We start from the raw sequence: 22,908 nt of genomic DNA on the forward strand, positions 1-22,908 counted from the left end.
CCCGAAAATGGAAAAAATTCATCAAAAATGCCAATGAACAAACAAAAAACAATCATTTTCTTAACAAAAATTTGAAATTTACAGCTGGAAATCTCTTCCCCCCCTCTCCCCCCCAACCATCTGTAATTATGTTTGGTTGACGTGTGCGTTCCTTCAAGGTGTAGCACAATCTCATTGTCACTGACTGTCAAGAGAAACATTCAGCTTGTTACTCTTAAGCACATGCTTGGATTTCAGCAATATGGAACAGCTGCAAAGTTTCAAATCTCATTTATTTTAAAACCCAAATCCACAATATTATGATTTGTTTCCATCATCATGGAATATTTTGTGGCCTCAGTTTGGTTCATGTGACACAGCCAAGGACAATCTCCTGTTAGAACAGCTTTTTATCTTCAATAGCCTAAATCATAAAGTCCTTGCAGCCAGCGTAACCATATGTATATTGATTGCTGTCTTGTGGATTAGCAAAATATATACAATGGGTGAGGTTGTGCTTATGAGTGTACAAAAATCATTCATTTGTTTCTGCATAAAATAAAGGGAAATAGAAAGAGGAGACTGACAAATCCTGGCCAGTCAACCATTGAAATAAACATCTTGTGTGAAAGTTTAAACTGGGCTTGGCCTAGTGAAAAACCACATAGATTCATAGTGCTTTCAAATGAGACCTCATGTAACAGAAGACAATACCATAAGTCAGTCCTCTGCTCAATCCTAAAATCTGTTTCAGGTTAGTATATTTGTATATGAATAAGAACCTATGGGGGAGGACTACATACCTCACCTTGAAGGTCTCTCGTTTAACAAGTGTACATGTTTTCTTTTCATCATTGTGTGAGCTGCCACAGGAGTTCAGTTTTGGGTCACAAAAACAGAAATTGGTCTTTTATTTAGGATTAAATTTGCAATCATTTTCTCCATCAAGACTTCAACACTTTTCTGTCAGACGGTTAATCTTATTTTTTTCCCTAAGAGAAATGGAAAAGGTGTTTTAAAGCTGTTCTTCAAGCTATGAGATCATGTGATTCAAATTATGAGATGGTGAAAATTTGGCTTGAAAGCGAACGAGCAGCACAGAAACTACATGTTAAGAATGCCCATGTGCTATTTATTTTATTACATCTAGCAACACTGAGGGTGTTGCTGTCTACATTGCAGTGTAAGCCTCAGGTCAGTGAGACTCAAGTCAGCTGATCCATGTCAGGAAACCCTGGATTTGAATGTTTACACTGCATTTTAACCCTAAGTTAAGAAACTTCTGACCCATGCTCGAATCTAGGGCTCTAGCATTCACACTGCAGTGAACAGACCCAAGTCAAAGCAACCATATCCCAGCATCCCTAGCATCTCCCCACCCTCCAAATGTCGACTCTTTAGCCCTAAGAATGTGGTGCACTGTGGGAAAAAATCTACTACACGCTCTGAACATTTCAGGAAGTTTGAACTGCCTGGTAAAACAGCCTGTCAAGCAGTCATTTTGTTCTGTGCACTCCCAGCTAACAGAGCTGGCAACATGGAGGACGTGTCTTTTGACGTACTTTTCTTCCTTGTGCTTTCACTCCTGGATCAGGAAACTAGCAGAACATCCGGGAAGTGCTGGTGGACATTTCGGTGGCATTTTCTGTCCCGCCAAAGGTACCTCACAGATTTCCCGATGGATCTGCTGCTGGAGGAGGCAGAGAAGAAGCACTCTGGCATCGCAGACTCACACTGGCAGATGTTGCTCAGTATAACGGGCATAGTCACTGATGCCCCCTATGTAGACCATCGCTTCTGGAGCAGGGCCACAAGCACAGACTGGTGGGACCATCAAGCAGACTGGGATGACCAGCCGTGGGTCCAGAACATTCACATGAAGAAAGCAACGTTTCTGGAGCTTTCTTAGCCACTTGCCTCCACCCTGCAGCATAAAGAGACACATCTGAGATCACCTTTGCCAGAAGCAGGTTGCTATAACTGTCTGGAAGTTGGTTACCCCAGACTGATACAATTCCATTGCCAACCACTTTGGGGCTGGAAAGTCAACGGTGTATAAAATGGTGGCAGAGATAACCGAGGCAATCAGGCATGTGCTTTAACTCAAGGTAGAGGGTATTAAAGATATTCCGAGGTATATCTTTATATATAGAGATATATTTATATATCTCTCTATATATCTTTATATAGAGGTATATCATTCTTTGAGAGAATGGGGTTTCCTAACTGGGCCAGGGCTATTGATGGGATTCATGTACCCATAGTTTGCCTTCCTTGAGGAGCACATGAGCACATAAACCACAGAGGATACTACTCTGTTGTTATGCAGGCATTAGTGGACCACAGAGGCAGATTTATGAATGTCAATGTGGGCTGGTTAGGAAAAGGTCACAATGCCTGGACAAGCTGGGACACTATTCCTACCAAATGTCATTGACATAAATAGTGTCACTATCCCCACTGTTATTCTGGGGGACCTCACATACCCCCTTTTGCCTTAGCTTACAAAACCATACCCTGATTTCAGAGGCCCTGGCAAAGAAAAAGGTTTAATTACATACTCAGCAGGTGTCGACTGGTTGTTGAATGTGCTTTGGCAGATTTAAATTACACTGGAGGTGTTCTACAAACCCATTAGGATGCCTGTGTAATTAATGTTGTGTGCATTTCTGTGGCTTGCTGGGCTCTTCACAAACAACATTTGTGAAGCCAGAGCTGAGCCATTTCCCCCTGAATGGACCTATGGCCACCAGGGGATGGTGATGGATACCCTCAGCCAGAAAGTGCAGCTACCACTGTGGGAGGTGGTTGCACCCAGACAGCAGAAGTCAGGGATGCTTTGTGTTCTCACATTATGGACTTGCATGGCCCAGTGGAAGAAGGGGAATAGTACTGGTACGAGTGTGCTTGTGGCGGGAAAACTGGCTCATTTTGGGGGGCAGGGGGCAGTGCTTGGGATGGGCATGGTCTTGATTGCCTTGCAATGTGAGTCGGAGTGACATGATGAAAAATGAATTTGTTGGGAGAGGGCACAATGGCTGTACAGATGGAGCTTATTGAAATGTGAATCACTCTACTTAGATAAATAGAGGAATACTGTTTGGGGAGGGGGTTGTAATACTTAATTACTCCTTAACATGTTTTTAGCTTAACTATCTCAAATCACGACTGTATGATTTGATGCACTAATAGCAATAACATTTCTTGAAAACATGACATGCTTTGTTTGTAAACAGATCTTAAAGCAGTAAACTACTCACACAGTCTTGGGCAGGCCAATTGCCATTACAAAACCACCCTCCCCCCCCCCCCCCAAAAGGGCCAGGAAATAGTCAATACCCAACACAATCCCTATTGCAGCATGTCCTCTGCCCCCAAGTTCTCCTTTCCCTTCTTTATACATTTAGCCCTCACTTTTGTGGCAAGAGAGGCAAGGTGGAGGTTCTCACCAGAGAGCGGTGGAAGAAGGAAGGCTGCACAGTGTTTACCTGCCCTGCCCAGCTGCTCAGAATTCCTGAATACATGGGCTGTTCCGACACTGAATTGTCCAAGCTACTGCTGGGCTGGGGGTATGTTGCTGGGGCATGAAGCTGTGTGGGAGGCAAGAGGGGCTACTAGTGCTTTTGTAGCCATTATAGACAGGAGTTAATTGGAACAGTTCTCTCTGTTGAGATCTGTCCTCCTCCCTTACCTGCTGTTCCTGTTCCAGGAACTGCTTCGCAAGTACCAGTTCCTTCTCAGAAACATTCTCCTCCACCTGGGCGGTGAGCCTCAGCCTCTCCCCCTGCCTGTCAGCAAGCCATTGTTCCAGTCTTTCCTCCCTCTTCTTTTGGTACTGGACCTGCTGGGTTGTCCTCCCAAGAACATCAACCATAACTTCATCATGGAGATGCATCCTTTTGGAATGGTTCGCAAGGGTACGCTGGGCCAAGGCTTGAGTTCCTGAAGATCAGCAGGCAGTGAAGGTTGAGGGTCCTGGTACAGGACAAGAAACAGAGGGTTATTGTTTAAAGTAGCTCTGTGGAGCAGCACAGAGTTAATGACTGGGGAATCTCAAGGACATAAAATGTAACCTGTTCTAAAGTGAGCCTGCACATATCGTGAAGGGGATGCTTCAGTCCTCACACTGTCTCTGGACACAGCCTTGTTATGCAGAGGTACAGAAGTGCAGAGGCAATGGTAAGCTTAAAATTAAAACCTTTACTCTGCTTCATAAAAATTTCCTAACTAATTGCCATACCCCGGGGGAGGGGGGGGGGGGCGGTGATGGCATGGCATAGCGCCCTTGCAGCAAAATGCTTGTTCTCTCATTTCAGGCCTTTCATAACAGTTCTTGTGGTGCCCTATTGGCAGAAAGAGATGTTATTCCAAGTGGCTGGAGGGAAATCTACAGTGTATGCAGCAGATGTATTCAGACGAAGAGTGTCCGAGCAGCACATTGGTGAACGGAGTGGACTAGTCAGCTGCACAAAGGGGCCTGGAAAATATGCTCTTCCCTGCAATGTGACAAACTATCTGGACTTCACGCTTCAGGAAAAATGTGTAGCTCGCAGCAGCCAGGATTGGGTCCTAATCCATGATGGAATAAACTTGATGCTGTTTTAGCACACACATGGCTTACCCTTTTACTGCTCCATGAAAAACTCTCTGAAATCAGCTTTACTCCACCCCTACTCCACCCATCCCAATCCTAGAGGATTACCTCTAACTGAAATGGATTAGATATGGAAGCAGTGTACTGTTTCCCAAACACACAGAGAGCTCACTTTTTACAGGCAGCTGCATAGACCCAGGAGCAGTGATTGCAGAGTGGTGAATTTCTACTTATTGAAAGGAAAACAAAAATGTCTGTAGCAAACCTGTGACTTAACAGTTAAAATAACCTTTACAGCTGTGTATGAAAGCTTGCAATTCCAAGTTGCCGTTTTGAACTTCACGTGGTGGGAAGGCTGGGAAGTGAGGGGAAGGGGAAGGGGCAGTGGGGGCAGTGCCTAGATGCTGTGATACAATCTGCCATTAGAGGCCAAACTCTGATAGCTGGGGCCGTACCATTTTTGGATTGCTTCATCAATCAGAATTCCCTCCCATTACTGTAATAATAAACTTTTAATTTGAATCGTGCACTTAGTGGTTTGTGGGGCAGCTTCTGTCCCCACCAGGTTCTCTGCAGCCGTGGCAGCGGGTTGTTCCTTGTGGGGAATCAAACAGCTCTTCCGACTAGGGACCAAGAATTTGCTGCTGATCCTGAGCCTGCTCTGGGACTAGCTTCATGAAAAGAGTCACTTCATGTTCCAGGGTAGTAGTCAACTGTCTTAACCATAAGGCCATCCTTCCTCTTCTTGCAATGCCCTGCCTCACTCACTACATACTTTCTGACTCCTGCAACAAATGACGTAGGAGTTCTACAGACAACAGCCTCATTCACTACACAACAACCCTTATTCCTTTACAGAGCAGTTCCCATCTTACGCACTGTATGAGGCAGGACTCGTGCAAAAAATTGTATGTGATCATGTAATTAAAGACTGTATCATGAGGCATACACATAAGGTGGCTGAATTAAGGTTGCACTTTCTAGCATTTCTTAACCTTTGAGTGCTTGAGTTTGCAGCCTGAGTGTACTTTTATCATAGGTGGTTTTGGGGTGGTTTTTTTTTTTTTGGATTTAATTTTCTAATTTTAAAAAATATACAGACTGAAATAACAGAAAATGAATCACATGGAGAGATATTGGCACCCCCTCAGCTTAGATCATCATCAAAGTTCAGATTCTTAGACTAACGGAGTAACTAATAGCAGTAGTAGCCTGTTGTCCTCTATGTGGATCAGCCAGTAGAAGGGGATGAGATAAGCTATTTGCCCATGGATTTCACAGCTACTTACTGACAACAGAGCAATGTAGAACTCTTGGATTCAATTCTAGATCCTGGAGGGGAGGGTGTTTTTTTTATTATACACTCTTCTAATGGAAAGCATCAGCCAGCCTAAACTCTAAGTGGTGCTGTAATGCCCTGCACCCCCATGGTCACCCTTATAGTGTAATGGTGTATTGTCTAATGCAAAATATGTCACATTAGATATCTTTGGAATGCTCATGACATACTGATCATTATTGTTATAGTAACATGTTTGTTGTAATGGCATGTGCATAGTAATGAGGATTTGCTATGTAATATTCCCGTCCTCATGGCTTGAAACATACCCAGGCAAAACTCTACAAGAGCAGAGGGCAGTTCATGCCTCATCAAGGCATGTATTGGACAAACCCAGCTCAGCCTTCCAGGAGCAAAGGACGGGCCTAGGCATCAGTGGAGGATCAACTGGACTCTCGAGTGAGTCACCTCCCTTCCCTAGGGCAGCTTGGAACCATGAGGAGGTAATGATCACTGACTCGGGACATGAATGAGTCCATATAAGAACATTGTTTGTCACTTGACCCGGGGGGGGGAGGGCCAAAATCCCAGAGGGGAGAAGGAACATTTTTAAAAGGGGAAACATTTTGCCATGCTCTCTCTGTTCCACCTCCATCTAAAAACACCACCAAGCAACTGAAGTGCTGACCAAAGGGGAGAGCCTGGCTGAAGGGAAACCAGCCAGCCAGCCTGTGGGGAGAATGACGTAGGTTTGTAAGGTTGTTGAAAGTGTTAAGTTTAGTTTAGACTGCGGTTTGCTTTTGTTGCTCTTGACCAAATCTGATTTGTTATGCTTTGCTTTATAATCACTTAAAATCCTTCTGTAGCTAATAAATGTGTTTGTTTGTTGTACGTAAAGCAATGTGTTTGGTTTGAAGTGTGTGGGAGACTCCACTTGGAGTAAAAAGGCTGGTGCATATCAATTTCTTAGTTAAATTGTTCTTTAAATTGAGCTTACATTGGTCAGGGTGCATAACTGAACATTGTAAGATGGAGGTTCCTAGGGTTGCATCTGGGGCTGGGGGTACTGCTCATTGTTGCATGGTCCAAAGAATGGCTAGCTGTAACCACTGACTCACTTAGTTAGGAACAGCTTACATGCTGGAGGTTGTGCGTAAACAGCCCAGAAGTAGAGTTCTTACAGCAGAGCAGAGTAAGAGGGGCTCCAGGATGGGGGATTGCAATGACACAGCAATACATCAGTCCAGATTGTGCCAGGGGAACATTACAGGTCCTACCAGATCAACCTATAATAAAAACCTTGAACTATCAGTGTAAGTAAGTTTTAGGAAATTATACTTTCTCATTAAAACAGAGCAATAAAATCCAACTATACAAATGATCTGAACGTCCGATAAAAAGAAAGGAAATTTATTCTGCTAATCAAATCTGTCTATTTTAATCTATCTAGAGGTATCTACATTATGTCTATCACCATAATAGAAATGCTATTGTAGTACTCTCTTGTAACCATTAGAGGTTGATGACAAGAAATGGGAAACAAGGAGATAAGAAATCAGTATATTGTCTCTAGTGGTTTGATTTTTTAGCAAAGGATATTTCTGCATCTGTCTTAATCCTGAGGATTAGAGTAAGCAAGATAAAGTTCTGTTTAAGACATTGAAAAACAGATAAACATTCAACAACCTATGCTCTTGCTAGCCCCAGTTTAATGCTAGCTGTGCTTGGGGATTTTACTTATTTACTGTAATTTTGTATGTGCTATTTTTGCACCAGATTTTTCCCATGCTTACTCTCCATTCTAAATGGGACTTCTCACAAAGCAAGGTGCGCCTCAGTATGAGAAGGAGGCATAATCTGGCCCTCCTTCCTGTTGTGTGGTATACACACTCAAGTGCTGTTCGGCTCATGCTCTGGATTAAGGGCCTAACAACTCCCATTCAAACCAGTGGGACTTTTCCCATTGACTTTAATGGAAGTGGGATCAGACACTAGGTTTAGGCTACAGTCAAGGTTCATGTTCAAGGACAAATCAGAGGTAGAGGTCAGGTTAGGTGTTTGGACACTGGCAAAAATCTCCAGTCTCACAAGAGTACAGCCCCAAACAGTGAAAATGTCAGAGGATCAGCTGACATCTTTCCATTTCTGTTCTCTGTAATGGTCAAAGTCATGGGAGATTTTGGCTGCACTTAAGATGTTGGTAGAACATTTCCCTGTCCTGGTTTTAAATACAATCTAGAGCCAAAACAACAGATGCAGGTGTGGAAGTTGGGATCCTGGGATCCATCTCAAATTTATGCCCCCAGAATTGTGCACTAACCTTCTTAGAGTATTTTCTACACTGCAGTTAGACACCCATGGCTGGCCAATGCCAGCTGATTCAAGCTCATTGGGCTCAGGGTGCAGGGCTGTTTAATTGTGGTGTAGACAGGCAAATTCTGGAACCTTCCCACATAACAGGGCCCTAGAGCTGGGCTCCAGCCTGAGTCTGAACTTCTACACTGCAATTAAACAGCCCCTTAGCCTGAGTCAGCAGGCACAGGCCAGTCGCGGGTTTTTCATTGCAGTGTAGACATCCTACCCTTAGATGCTTTGATAAAGATTGCGTCTGGCTTCCCACTTCTTTCGACTGGCTTCTCATGAATGAGTAACTCTCACAGCAGCACTGCTTACAAGCATCCGTTGTGAAGGAGACAGGGTGAAATTCTGTGAGTGAAAGAGACCAGCTTTCAAGCACATGTATATTTAAATGGTGAGCTCTTTGGGACAGGGGCTGTCTTTTTGTTCCATGTTGGTACAATGCTTAGCAGCATGGGGTCCTGGTCCATGGCTGGGACACTTGGGTGCTACTGCAATACAAATAATTAACAGGAATAAGGCTGAGATTGGGAGCCACAGAACCTAATTTAACCAGGTGAGAATTACAATGTGCTTTATTATGGGCAAATGTATTTAAAATGGGCCCACACGAATGGAAAAGCAAAGCAAGCGGTAGCGTGTTTGTGTCACAAGTAGCCTAACACAAGCCTCATAGTTAAGGCATTGGACTTCCTACACTGCTGCGTTATTTTTATGTTCGTGTAACTCCCTTGATTTCAGCACTTTATGATGGTGGCTTCCTCTGTTAATAAGTTCGAAACTCCCACCTTTTGCCTTGGGGTGGAGACCCCCTTCAGCAGCCTTTGGGAGGCAGGAATTCACCCCAAAATCACTCCAATGCCTTTATCAGCAAGAGTCACCTTCAACAGCAACTAACAGCTGCGACACCCTCCAATATCAGTCCTTCGATCACTGATCAAGTGTCTAATTGCCTTTGGGCTCCAGCTTATTCTCGCATGCCTGTAGTGCATGCTAATAGTAGCTCAGCACTACTTTCAGCCTGCTGCATCTCTGCAGCCATTGCATATGTCTTGTCCGACAGCCAGTGCAGTCCCTTTTCAAGTGCTCCCCTCTCCTCCAATCAGAGGAGATCTGGTGGCAGGAAGCACAGGTGGGATTTCCCTCCAGTTCCTTAGCCAATCAGGGTTTAAAGGGTGGAGTGATGGCCACTATTGATCTGTGGAGTGTGGCCAGCGGTAGTGGATTGCATGTAGCAGTGAAACAGACCCCCAGGCATAGTGTGTTGTGATTTAATACCTTTGATAAATATATTCTCAGGCCCAGATTTGGCCACTATTACCCATATTGGGTAGTTTCCAGCTGCCCACATAGTCCCAATGAAATAATCAGGGCTATTAGAAGCAGAAGGTGTTACTCAATGTAAAAGGAACCGAATCTGGCCCTCTGCTTTGGAAGATCCAGTTCCCCTTTGTATGTCGTGTAACAATTCTTAAAGGAGCCCTTTCCTTGTTCTTTATTTAAATCAAAAAAGAGCGGCGAAGTCAATGCTTTCATTTATACTGACTGCTACAAAAAATTGAGATTTTTTCCTTTTGTATTTTGTATAAAAGTCTCAGATACATTTCTCTTTTATTACTGATTTTTGCAATATTATTGCTCATCTTAAAAATGGACACAGTTGCACTTTCATTTGTGTTTTGGAACAGAAATATTTTAAAACCATTAATTCTGTTGAGGTACAAACGATGACTGAGAGCAACGTGATGCCAGCATGTCATGGCTTGTGTTTTTGTTTTAATTTTGTTTTTTTGCAGTCATTGTTAAAAACAGGTGTTTGGCGAACAGTACTGTATTACCATTGGGAAATTTAGAATCGTGCATTTCAGATTTGTGAGCAACACTTCTTAGTCATATAAAAGAATCAAGAGTAAGTCTTTCAGGAACTGCTGAATGTCCCTCCATAAAAGCCAAAAAAATGTTCTATATTTCATAGAATATTAATTGCATGCTATTAAGTGAAAACAAAGCTTTTAGAACTGTGGGAAAGAGGTGTGAGAAAATCACACCAAGCCTTATACTTTCAAATAATTTCTTTTAAGTAATATAGTCAGAGGGTTAAATCCTCAGCCCTGGGTCAGAGTAGAAAAATCTGGGCTTCTAGAAACTATCTTGATTTTCACCAGCTGATGATCTGGCTTAGAGTTAAAGGATCTGAAAGACAGTGAGGCCATATATTTTTGGAGAGCTCAAATCACATTCCCTCAGTGCTAATTTAGGTTTTTTCTGTAATATGATATTGCTGATTGCTTGTTGCAGTCTTTTACCATTATAGGTTGGAAAATATGTGGGAATGTTCCACGGGTCCATAAATGCAAATCAAGCTAAATGCCTGGAACATGAGCATTGCAGAGCTTTGGTAAGTCTCACTAATGACCATGAAACCCATTGAAAATGATGGAATTTTGCAAGTTACTGAGCAGTGTGGCACACACTTATGAATCTATCATGAATCTCATGTTATTTCTTAAAGCCCCAGCTCCTGGAGTCAAGTGATTACACAAGACTCTCAGCTTCTTTCTAGCCCTTATGGTTGCAGAGAGAAGCTAGAAAATATGAATCCTAAAATTTCAAACGCCATAAGACAAATAAAAGGTACCCAGAATGTACTCTTCTATAGATCTCATGATTTGTATTTCAACTTAATGAATTTTTGGGGCCTGACTCATGGATTTTGAATTCTTGAAGTCGGCAGAACTGAGGATGACACCGGATCTTGCAAGGTGGAGAGTACTTCTTGAAATGTCCTGAGGTGCCCGGCACCTTGCAGAACTAGGATAAAAGAAGGTTAGGCAATCCTATGGCTGTGTAGCTAATGGGAGTTTGCCAATACTTTTAATGTGGATCATACTGAGTCACTGAATGCTGACGCATCCAAGGTTACTAGTCACTTTTGAAAATGTTGGATTTAGTCAGTAATTGAACATACTTAATAGCAATAAATCAAAGTCCAATTTGCTCATTTGTTTTGCAAACTGTCATTTAGAGCTTTTATTACAGATGGATCTCAACCAAACCTTCTCAACCAAACCCTGAGGACCAATTTATGGCCATGTGTCTGGCTGCCTGGCTCTTCCTATGAACCACTCTTGCATTTTTGGCATTAAAAGTACTGGTGAATCAGAAAAGTTTAACTGATTAAGGCCCTTATCTTATAGCCCGTTGAGCATGGACAAAACCCCATTGACGTCACTGGGGCTCTATGTGGGCGTAGGGGTCTGACTGCACAGCAAGTGGCGGGGTTGGAGCGTTAGCCAGTCACATGAGAATGACCTGGGAACTGTAGTTGCAGCACATGCAGCTCAGAATGAAGCCTTTTGGCTGAAATAGGGTGAGGAAGCTTGCACTGCTACCGTCCATGCTAACCGATGGCCTGGGGAGGTCCTCTAAATTTTGGCGCTTGAGGGCAACTATGTTAAAAAGAAAATGTGCATTTGATCTGAGCTGAATGTTTGTTTCTTCCCTGAGCAGTGCCCTGTGACTTTTAAAGAGAAATTTTATCACTATAGGGAGGAGGGTTGGGAACCAGGGCCTTCCAATTTGCCTTCCACCACTTCCTTGCAGCCCCAGCAGCTGCTCTGATAGGAGCTGGAAGTGCTCTGAGCAGCCACTGTGGTCCCTTCCTTTCTGCAGCTGTCCCACTGGTCACCTGCTCATATGGCAAATCAAGGAGATTTCTCCATTGACTGCCTCCCTGCCAGGCTGTAGAAGCCACCAGGAGAGCAAGGTAGGAGCTTGGCTGGTTCTGCCTTGCCCTGGGAGAGTGCCCAACCAGGAAACTTCCCCTCAAGGAGAGGAGGGGGGGGGGAGCTGTTGTTTGCAGCACCAGCCAGGAAGCTACACTTCCACTCCACTCCCCCAGTCCTGATGGCTGTCTGCTTGGCTTTGTGAAATGAGCAGAGTCTTGCTCTGGCTCCTGATGGGATGGGGGAAGGAGGTGACTGGACAGATCCAACAGAGGCAAAAGATCTGAGACTGACCCTGCTGTCTTTTCTGGAGGAGATGGTCCTGCCGCGGCAGGGTTAGACAAGCTGTTGAGGAGGGGCATGAAAAGCTTGCCTTGCAACAGCCCAGTCTGTACCAGGCCTGGTCTACGCTACAGAGTGAGGTCAAGGGAAGGCAGCTTATGTCATCTTCACTATGGAACTGGCTACACTTACATTTCACTCCCGTCGTTGTAACTGCCCTGCTACGCTGACTTAATAGCTCCTCCTCCTCCGCAAGCGGCGTAGCGTCAAGGTCAATATAGTTAGGTTGACACAGTGTCAGTGCAGACACTGCGTTGCTTATGTTGACTGTTGCTGGCTTTCAGGAGCCTTCCCACAATGCCCTGCACTGACAGTACAGTCAATACAAGCGGTCCTGGTGTGGATGCATACCACTGACACTAGGAACAAAGTGTAGACATGCACCAGCAGCGTAATTACTGCAGTGGCTGTAAGCCGACATAAGGTAAGTTAGCTTAGTTTTACAGTGTAGACATGGCCCCAGAGTCTGGGAAAACACCCCTTTCACCTACATCTCATTGCCCCACTGAAACCATTAAGGGAGAAGCCTGTCTAGGGGACTGCACTGAGGCTCCATGCTAACCCACAGATACCAGGGCAACTTAGAAGCAGGGAAAAGAGAAAAGCCATGAAACAGCACCCAGTAATAGCTCCCTAAAGGCTGCTCTAACTTAAGACAGCTGGCAATGGTCCCCGTGAGATCACAAACCAGCTGAGGATAGCCAGAGTGCAGCCCAGCCCAGTTGCTCCCTCTCCTTACCCCAATATGTCAAGTGTGCCAGAAGCAGTGGGGTGGCAGGTGCAGGAGTTGACTACGCCAAATACAAAATTGCTGGGAACTGTCGCACAAAGGGACTTGTGAGTGGCTTTAGCTCCCTTTGCAAACTAGAAGGTGCATGGGGCAGATGGTCTTTTCCCAAAATATTGACTGTGGCCCCCTGACATTTGTTTAAGTAATATATTTGGCCCTCAGACTGAAAAGCAGGACATCATGGAAGACTTCGTTTTCCATTATGGTGACTCTGGTCCACCTCAGGAAGACCAAAATCAGAAAAAGTGTACTGTTGCCATCCACCCCTAATCATACTTCAATCTCATAAGGAATCACTATCTTCTTATCCAGCCCACATTTAAATCCCTCCCTCTCCAGCCCCACAAAGGAAACTTTCCCTAAGTGATGTATTTTCTACAGATGATCCATCTCTAAACATTTGAAAGACTTCAATGCGAGCCGGATCATGCCCTTCAAGAGCTGCGTGCAGTATGGTTTAAGATTAAAGGACGTCTGTTTAATGGCATAGCTGAAATGGAGGTTTGAGCACAGCAGGCAGTGTGGGAAGGCAAAAGACTTCGTGCTAAGGAATAAAGCATGTAGGGAAACTCTCTGTATCCTTTGCATCTGTGCTTAGGGTAAGAGTAACTGCTGGAAAGAGAAAAGCCATGTGGGATCCAGGCACAGAGAAGAAAGAATTAAATAGACTGACTGGGATTAATGGCAACACACCAAATCTAAACTTTTAAAAGGATATGATCTAGCCTGGGAAATGTGTTTTTAGTTATTTCATTTGGATGTAAGGAAGCTATCAGAAATGCAGCTCTAAATCCAGTGAGTCTAATTATCCTCTTCCTTTCTCCTTGTGTAGTGCAAAGCTGGTATAAAATGCTACCGCTGTTGAGGCTAGTGGAACTATGTCAATTTGCACCAGCAACTGGTCTATCCCTAATGCTGCCCTAGAAAAGTCAATGAATCCTAACTTTTCCAGCTGTGCCTCCTGGAATTTGAAAACTCTTCCAGCTGTGCCAGCAGAGGCTATACATACTGAGCCTTATCTCTTTGTATCCTTGGACTTACATGTTCTGCTGGGGCAGCTAGTGTGGCTTGTAAGCTTTATGAACCCTAACCAGTTTTCCTATGGAACTTACATAGGGCCAGATCCTTGGCTAGCATATATTGGCCTACCTTCACTGAAGTCACTAGAGCTACGTAGATTTACACCAGCTGAAGGTATGGGCTGTTAAATTCTACCAGGTGTCTAAGTCTTATAGGACTTTTAAGATTCTCTCCATGTTAACTGCTTTGCAAGGCCACCCACAGAAACTCTATAGTCCCTACAGATTTTCAATTATTACCCATAGAGTCAAAATCTGACCAGGTATAACTCCAGAATGTTCTGCTCAACCGTCATAAAAATAGCCTCTTGCATTAATTTACTAATTATCATTAGTGACTAATGCACTGTATTACAGCATAAGGAGAAGGTGGGTAAAATAATATCTTTAATTGGACCAACTTCTGTGGGTGAAAGACAAGCTTTTGAGCTCTGTGTAGCTCTAAAGCTTGTCTCTTTCACCAGCAGCAGTTGGTCCAATAAAAAATATTACCTCACCCACCTTGTCTCTCTACTACCTTGGGACCAACCCGACTACAACAACACTGCAAGTAACAATGTATTGCATCATGACATTTCTGAGTTATGAGTGGACAAGAAGAGTTAGAAGAATATTTAAAACCTGAATAGACTTTTTTTTCCAAGTCCCATATCCCAAATACATCTTGTCTGCTTAATCTCAAACTTTCAACAACAACAACAAAAATTATCCTCTGGGTAGAGACCATATGTCAAACATACGTATGGCAGAAAGGCCTTAGTGAGTAAAGTTAAAGTTAGGGTAACTAGGGCATATTAAGTACAGTCCTGCTGCCCTTTAACCATCCAATAACAACATTTTATTACCCCTGCATTCAAGACTAAAGTGAATTTTAACCCAAAAGAATCAGAATTTATCACTTTGGCAAAACAGATCTGTCTGTTGATCCCCATGGTAAAATAGGTGTGTCTGTGCATATACACTCTGCTCTTTGAGATCTTTTTCCCCAGTTCACCAATAGACGGCAGGGGGATATCATTCAGACCCTGACTTACACTAATTTACATTCCTATAACTCAGTTGACTTCATTATAATTTCAGTGGTGTTACTCCTGATTTACTCTGGAGTAAATGAGAGGAATCAAGCCCTGATATAAAAATGCCCATCTTTTCTGTGTCATGTACTCTCATTTTCATTTCATTTTCAAAGGCATTTGGGTCAAATTTTCAGCTGGTGTCCATCAACTCTGATGCCCTGCATTCAGAGGAGCTACACCAGCTCACACTTGCTGAGAATCTGATCCTCATTGTCTACTAGCTGTTTCATGGGTTGTGGGTCAATACAATTATTAAATTAAGGTTTGAGGGCCCAGAAGTAAAAATGTACATAAAAGTATCATTGTACCTGGCTTAGAGGGCTCTGCTGCCATGTTAGAGGTTAAAATATCTTAACTCATTGAGTTGACTATACTGAGTTAAGGTAGAAGATTTTGTGGTACCATGTCACATACTGTGATACAAGTGAATTCAATATAAGATAATGAAATATCTCTCTAGTTTATAAATTAGGCCAATTCAGGAAAGCAAGCAGGAATTTCCGATGCCTGCAGTATATTTAAAATAAACTGAACATCCAACTGTAAGCACATTCTTGGTGAAAATATCAAGAAGTAATTTGGCCATAAATTCAATCTTAAAATTCTGTGCTTCCCCTAATGAAGTCCATGCTGTACTCTATGCTTTTTTTTAGTCCTGTTGTGCTGTTTTTACAGCTGATTAATAAGGGGATAATTGGAAGTCCTGGGCCTTACTGACATAAGGTGTCATATAATTCATTGTACAATGAAAGCAACAAGAGCAAACTAAGGTTTTGCTGTGTAAAGGTGCTATAGTGCCATTTTATAGCAGCAACATGTCATAGTACGTAATCACATTTTAGCAGCTGTTACCACGTTAGGTGAAAGCTATGATGGAAAATCTGTTTATTACATAGTTCAGGCCTGGGAGGCAGCCTACCACAGCATGATGTGGAGACAGCAATTGATCTTTCACTATAGGTTTTTCATGCAAACTTTCCAAGGAGTTGATTCTGCTATTAGTCATATTACAACAGCAACTAGAGACTCCAGACAGTATTAGTGTTAGGCACGTATTAACAAACAGTCCCCCAGCGCCAGGCAATTTATAATCTAAACAGACAAGAGGTGGGAGACAGAAAGTATTATCCCCAGTCTATAGATGGGGATCTGAGGCACAGAGAGATTAAGGTAACATTTTCAATAGTGCCTAACTGATTTAGGAATCTCAGTCCCATTTTCACAAGTGACTTAGGAGCCTAAATCTCAATAAAAGTCAAGGGCACAAAATAGGAGTGAGGATCCTAAGTCACTTTTCAAAATTTTAACCACAGTGACTAGAACGCTTGGGGCAACACTGGAATTTGAACCCAGATCTCATGGATGCTTAGCTGATGCCTTACCACAACACCAGCCATCCTCTCACTACAGCCATCTTACTTGCAGTGTTGTAAATCATCTGTAATGCAATGGTGGTACTCCAGTGTGAATGTCATATGAGAGGAGATTCAGGCTGTAAAAGTTTTATTTATTTTTACTTTTTGTGCATTCCAGACTATTTCCAGTCCCTCTGGTGCTACCTGAATTTGATCCTATCAACTGCCATCTCTCCTTCAAAACCATTAGTTTTGGTGAGTACATGGTTTAGTGTTTCATTATAATTTAATAGTTAAATATAAAACCAGTTAAAATTGTGCAATTAGCACTAGAATTTGGAGGGTGGAGGGGAGTTTAGATTATGTGTTCCCTTCCCAGGGAGCAAACTGCAGGAGGGAAAAGGTGCTCAGAAATTCTGCAAGGAGGCATTTAACCTCAGACATCTTTCAGTGGGTAGGATACATCATCCTTAAATTAAGTGGAATCAGTGGGGAACTAAGCGTCAGCCCCACAAATCCAGGTGAATTTTAAAAAAGGGTTTGTTTCTCTTTGCTTTTCAATTCCCAATCCCCCATCTCTGACAGCATGACACACTGAGGCATCTGCTTGCCCATTGACTGCCCATGACTTGTGTGTGTCCTATTTCCCGTCCTTCAAGTTCATGCCAGAAGCACCACTAATTTTTGCCTGCTCCCTAGTGGTATTTCTATTATGTCAATGGGGCTAATCACCTGATTAAAGGTTAAGATTGCAAGATCAGGGCCTTATAGTGGGATAAAAGAAAAATCTGCATTTTCCCCATGTGGATTTTTATTCTTAGTTACAGAGGGGTTTTTTTATAAATCAAAGAAAGGCTATGGGAGATGATCTCATTCTCCTTGGAAAAGGAGAACCTTTGAGGTGGCACATTAGATGTTTTCAATATAGGAAAGGGAGATAATAAAGGGAAATTATAAAGTAGGCAGGGAGATGGAGTTTTGTTATAATTACTTGAAATGGAAAACTGAGGGGACGTTAGTGAAATATTAGGAACAATGAATAAATAGGGAATGTGGGAAGGGCCATTTCACTCTAGAGATAGAGACATATGGAATATATTACTAGAGAAGATGACAGACACAGTCTAAATAAGTTAGAGACATGTAGTTTTGTTTCTGGAAAGGAGGATTGAAGGATACAGCGCAACAAGCTGGAAGGGTGGATTATTATAACCAAACCAGGACAGGAAGGTCCATCCAGGAGGCCTTTTCCTGTTTCTTAGTATTACTGGTGTTTCCTTGCTTTTCTGGATCCAAATTAGACCTGCAGTGTTACTTTAACCCATTCACTGTTAGTCATTCCCTTGTGTCTGATATTGCTGATCTCAACAGTATATCAAGATGTATTTGGTACACTCAGAAGCACAGGTGTAAATTCTAGCTGGAATATTCAGCCAGAGTCGTGATTATTATAATGATATTGATTTTTAGATAATGGTATTAGGAGTTGGATCTGCTAATGTAAATTGTCATAATTTCCCTGCCATCAATGGAATTTATGTCACTTTATATTAGCTGAGAATTTGGTCTCATATTTATTCTTTTATACATGACCTTGTAGATTCTCATTTCTATAATTTCTTCGTCTACCGGTAACCATGTCCTGCACTGTATTTGACATTAGTGATGAATTTTGGTCATTTCCACCAAAGACGTGTAGCAAAGTTATTGAAACAGGTTAAAGGGCTGCTTTCTCTCATGTGATCCTTCCACCTATGTTTCTAGCTACCATAAAACCTCAAACTTCAGGAACAAAACCAGCCAGTTAGGGGATTAGGGCTGGTTATTCCATAGTTGTACATTGAGGGATTTCTCAGTCCCATCCTCTGAAGCATCTAAAAATGGATGTTGTCAGAGAAGGGGTACCAAACTTGATAGACCCCAACTGAGAAACCTCTTTACACATTGTATCATATCCAGGATGGTTAACTTGTTGAGAGATATGAGCTTAACACAAACATACATCTTTGATATTGCCACAAAAGACAAGGCTAGACGCTCCGCTAGCATAAATCAGTATTGCTCGGCTGAACAATACCTCCATAGAATATGGAATTCAAACCCACACAATGTTGTTGTGGTCAAGAACATTGCACAATTCAAAGGGGGAATTGGATAATGAGAATATCCAAAGTTATAATAGCTAATACTATCAGTAAAAATGATAAAGGGATATTAACCTCATGCTTCAGGGTTTAACACCATCACAGTCATGTGATTCTCATGATGCATTGCATCAGTTCAACAGGGTGGACTGCTGTGGGAGATATAGTCCAGCCAGGGAACCTCACCCATAGAAGAGAATGCGGGCACAAGGCACTCAAAATCTAGCTCGCAAGAGACACCACGGCAACTCAGGTGAGCACAAACTAATGACAAAAAGACCAGAAATGAAACATTTTGATATAGTTTGATAAACTGAAACATTTCAATTTGGGTCAATACTCCTCAAAACAAAATTTTTTGTTTTGATTTTCCCAAGGGAAAATTATTGTAATTCCTATATTCCTATCAGCCATGATGATTTGGAGCAGATGAAGATCTGGCCCACGGTACACTGTATGCCCCTCTTAACTTACTTTTAGGCTCTTGCAACAGTAAGGTCATTTTTCTATCAAAGTTGTGACAGGCATGAAATGTACAAATCAAAATGTCCCTTTCTGCCAAGTTATTTGATATCAGCTCAGCAGATGCTGCTGAAGCATATTCATGGGTTTCCTTGCCTTCCTTACAGGCTTCAATTTAATTTATTGCATGTCACTGCACACAATAACTGTGTGGGGAATTTATGAAATCCACTTATTGGGTAATATAAAAGGCTACTGTAACTGAGGAGAAATGACAGAACACAACTGTAGGGAACTCAGTGAGAACTTTGGCTACATTCTGTTCCCATTCTATTTAATAACTTCATCTAAAGGACTACAAAGAATGACCATTCATCTCCATCACAGTGTTGGAATTAAATTCAGGGATATCCATTACCGTTCATGGCTATGTTGGTTATTGCAGCTCTTCTGCAAGCAGAAATGGCGGGGCAAATCCTAGTCCTGATTCAGAGTAAGCAAGCAGCGTGCTAAAGCAGTCCGTACAGAATGAGGACGGTATCTTCTTCTCCACAACCACAGAATGGTGGCAGAGCTTGGAACCTAGGTTCAAATCCTTGTTCCATCAGATTTCCTGGGTGACCTCAGGCAAATCATTTAGTCTCTCAGATCCCCATTTGTGAAACAGGATAATAGCACTTCTCTATATCACAGGAATGTTGTGAAGATAAATAAGACACTGAGATCCTTTAAAAGTACTAACATAGATTATAAGACACTGAATCCCTATAAGTACTAAGATGGATGGATCCCGAGCCTGCAAGACCTTTAATGTTCATCTGTACTTTAAAATGAAAAGCATCTATGTTCAAAGGTTGCCAACCCTTTTGCAGGACCATGGGATCCCACCATTTATGCACTGGTAACACTCCAATACTGCTGAATCCAAGACCTTTGCACCTGTGAAGGGTGCCTAAATGTGGAGCAGAATTTGCCCCACTGAGCATAAACCATATTTGACCTTATAAAGAAAGCCTTGGCCAACTTAGAGAGTTATTATGACTATAATAACTATATGAGTTATTCAGGAGTGATTTGGGGGGAAAAATGTCCTTTCTTGTTTTTGCTGCATGAAAACACTGATGTTGCATAAATGGTGTTGAAAAGAGAAGAAAAGAGATAGTCACATATAGTATGTTTACCTACAAGACTGATACAGCACACGCAATAGCATGTGTGTTGTTCCACACATACTACTCCACTGATTTACCCAGCCGGTGCTGAAAATATGAGTTTGAGCTTCACAAAGACTTGCATGTTAAAACTTAAACTTTGCATGAGTTTTTACCCAAAAGATATGAAATGGAGCTATTAAGATTCTTGATTTCTATTACAGTAGCTCCACAACCTAGATCAGGGACCCATTGTGTTATCTGCTGCATATACACAGAGTAAGAGACAATCCCCGCCAGTAATTATTCACAATCTAAATAGATGAAACATGCAAATGAGGGAAAGGAAGAAAGTATGATCATCAAAATCAAAAGCTGGGAGGGGACAACAAATGATTTAATAGTTAACTGTACCTTGGAAATAATTGTGGCAAACTCTAGTTGAGAAATAACCGTGTATTTTCAAGTATTAGTCCCTCCTGAAATTCTACCAGCCAGTGGCCCTTTCTGCAGGCCTCTGACACACTCCAGTGGTAATAAATTGAGCACAGTATGTCTAAGCTGCTGAGGTAAGATCTGACATTAACTCTTGACCCTCAAATGAAAGGAAAACTCAGTATCTCCTGTTACCATTACCAGTGTTGACTTTTCTACCCATTATTAAAGAATATGTTTAAATCTCATTCTACACTCTGTATGGATCAATAACAGTTTTCATTTCTACTGTTTCTTTTAACTTGGTCTGCATCTGATAAGCAATAACCCTCAGGAACTGAAAGCAAAACAGAAGCATTATTGGAGAGGCAAGCTCAGGAGATTTTTTCCAGCTTCTCATGACACCATCCTCATATAATGTAGGAGTGTAATACTTACAGTACACTGTATTTAAAATGTGCAAGTTGATTTTACTAAGCATTAATTAAACATTCAAATGATATATGCAAACTTCATGCAAGCGTAACCCAGTGGTTAGAGCATGTTATATGCCCTCTGCTCCCTCTTTGCCACTCTACATAATGAGTCATTACAGCCTCAGTTATGTTGCCTTGGCTCTTTAATTCAACCTGTAGTGGTTTCTGCATTTAACTTTGGAGGTTGTTGGTTCAATCCCCAGTGTGCCAGTTAAAAGGGTCATCATCATACAAGTAATAGACAAAGGCAATGTGTTGCCCATGCAGGCCAAAATGGTCTAATTTGGATGTCTAATGGTAGAGACCTAAACTCAGATTCTGGGATCATTATTGCAGTTTAGCATTACCTGATGCCACAGATAATCCTAATGATATCAATTGGAGTTACTCATGAGTTAGGTATTATTCTGTGTGAGTAAAAGCATCATAACCTGGCCATGAAGTATCTAAATAAGTAACCTGATTTCACATAAGCATTGTGGGTGCCCAGCACCTATGAAGCCTAGTTTCATAAGTAGAGATGCTTATCTTTAAGCAGGCAAATTTGAACATATTGGGCATTTAATCTAGTATCATTTATTTCTGAAATGCCCTGACATGTCTGTCTTACATGGTGCTGTCTGCACTGGTGGAGCATCATTGCTACCACTGGTGGAGCTACAAAATAAATTCACTAGGGCAGTTACATATCTGAGTCCAGTCCAGTTGGTAGTGATTGTAAATTGTTACCATCTTATTAGTGGTTTGTGTGAACTGAGCGGTGCAGCTCAATTCAGTCCCAGATCTGCTCATGAAGTTTCTGTCATAGTCACCCCACTGTCTCAACAGAATGGCCAGACTTCAAATGAGCTGGAGTATCCTCTTACGTTTACAGGTGGCATAGCGAGAAGAGTATCAAGGAGCATTGAAGTCAAATTCTTTAGTTACATAAGGGATGAATTTAGCCCTTTGGCTGAACAAAGTAGGGAAGTTTGCACCATTCTTGTTTGTGTTACACCTGTTCTGAGGACACACAACGGACCCCGTCTTTGAGAACCTTTCCTGAGGACTAAATTCACTTTAAAAAAAAAGTGTAACCCTTCTGTCAGTCAGAGTTGGTAGCAACAAGAGTGGGTTTCAATATCTAGGGGTTCCTTTCAACAATACAACACAAAACCATCTTGAGGCCCCACACAGTAACCTGGGACAATTACACACAATCACTTGGGCACCTCTAAAGGCAATTCGTCCCCTCTCGTAAGCACAGAGACTGAGGGTATGTCTTCACTGTTGCCGCCGTCAGATTGATTTATCCGGATCAATTGAGCAGAAGTGAAGGCCCGCTCAATCGATCCAGAAGTCGATTTAATAAAACCACTTCCCCAAAAAACGTGGTGCTGCGTCGACAGGTACACATTTTCCATTGGTGCAGTATAGTGGAGACTACTTTATATAGCTTGCGTAACTCCCATCGACTGCTGCTGAATTTGCCTGTCAGTGTAGACCAGGCCTGAGTGTAGAAAAGAGACTTAATAAAAAGGGGAAAAGCCACCTGGCATTAATTTGGGAAAATGCTGCAAGCAGGATTCACATGCATAAAGCAATGAACAAAACACCCACACCATAATACGTGGGGCAGTTTCCTTTTACTTCAGGTTCTTAAGTCCAGCAACAAGAAGTTCCT

General features: G+C 42.3%; 1 long non-coding RNA gene across 2 annotated transcripts in view; it reads right to left on the reverse strand.

Annotated features, from left to right (window-relative positions):
• Window positions 1–270: 270 nt before the first annotated feature.
• LOC137163728 (uncharacterized) overlaps window positions 271–22,908 on the reverse strand; it is a 117,549-nt gene continuing 94,911 nt past the window's right edge. Inside the window, exons 2-4 of one of the 2 annotated variants that reach the window (XR_010922819.1) lie at window positions 3,671–3,954; window positions 1,542–1,903; window positions 271–971 (exon numbers count right to left, since the gene is read on the reverse strand). This is a non-coding gene — a long non-coding RNA (uncharacterized lncRNA). Of the gene's footprint in view, window positions 1,904–3,670; window positions 3,955–22,908 lie in introns of both variants that reach the window. The other variant, XR_010922818.1, reaches the window with a different exon arrangement.

Source organism: Emydura macquarii, unplaced genomic scaffold, assembly GCF_026122565.2.
Source record: "Emydura macquarii macquarii isolate MOO-44397 ecotype Brisbane River unplaced genomic scaffold, CSIRO-AGI_Emac_v2 contig_2636, whole genome shotgun sequence".
Lineage (NCBI taxonomy): Eukaryota > Metazoa > Chordata > Testudines > Chelidae > Emydura > Emydura macquarii.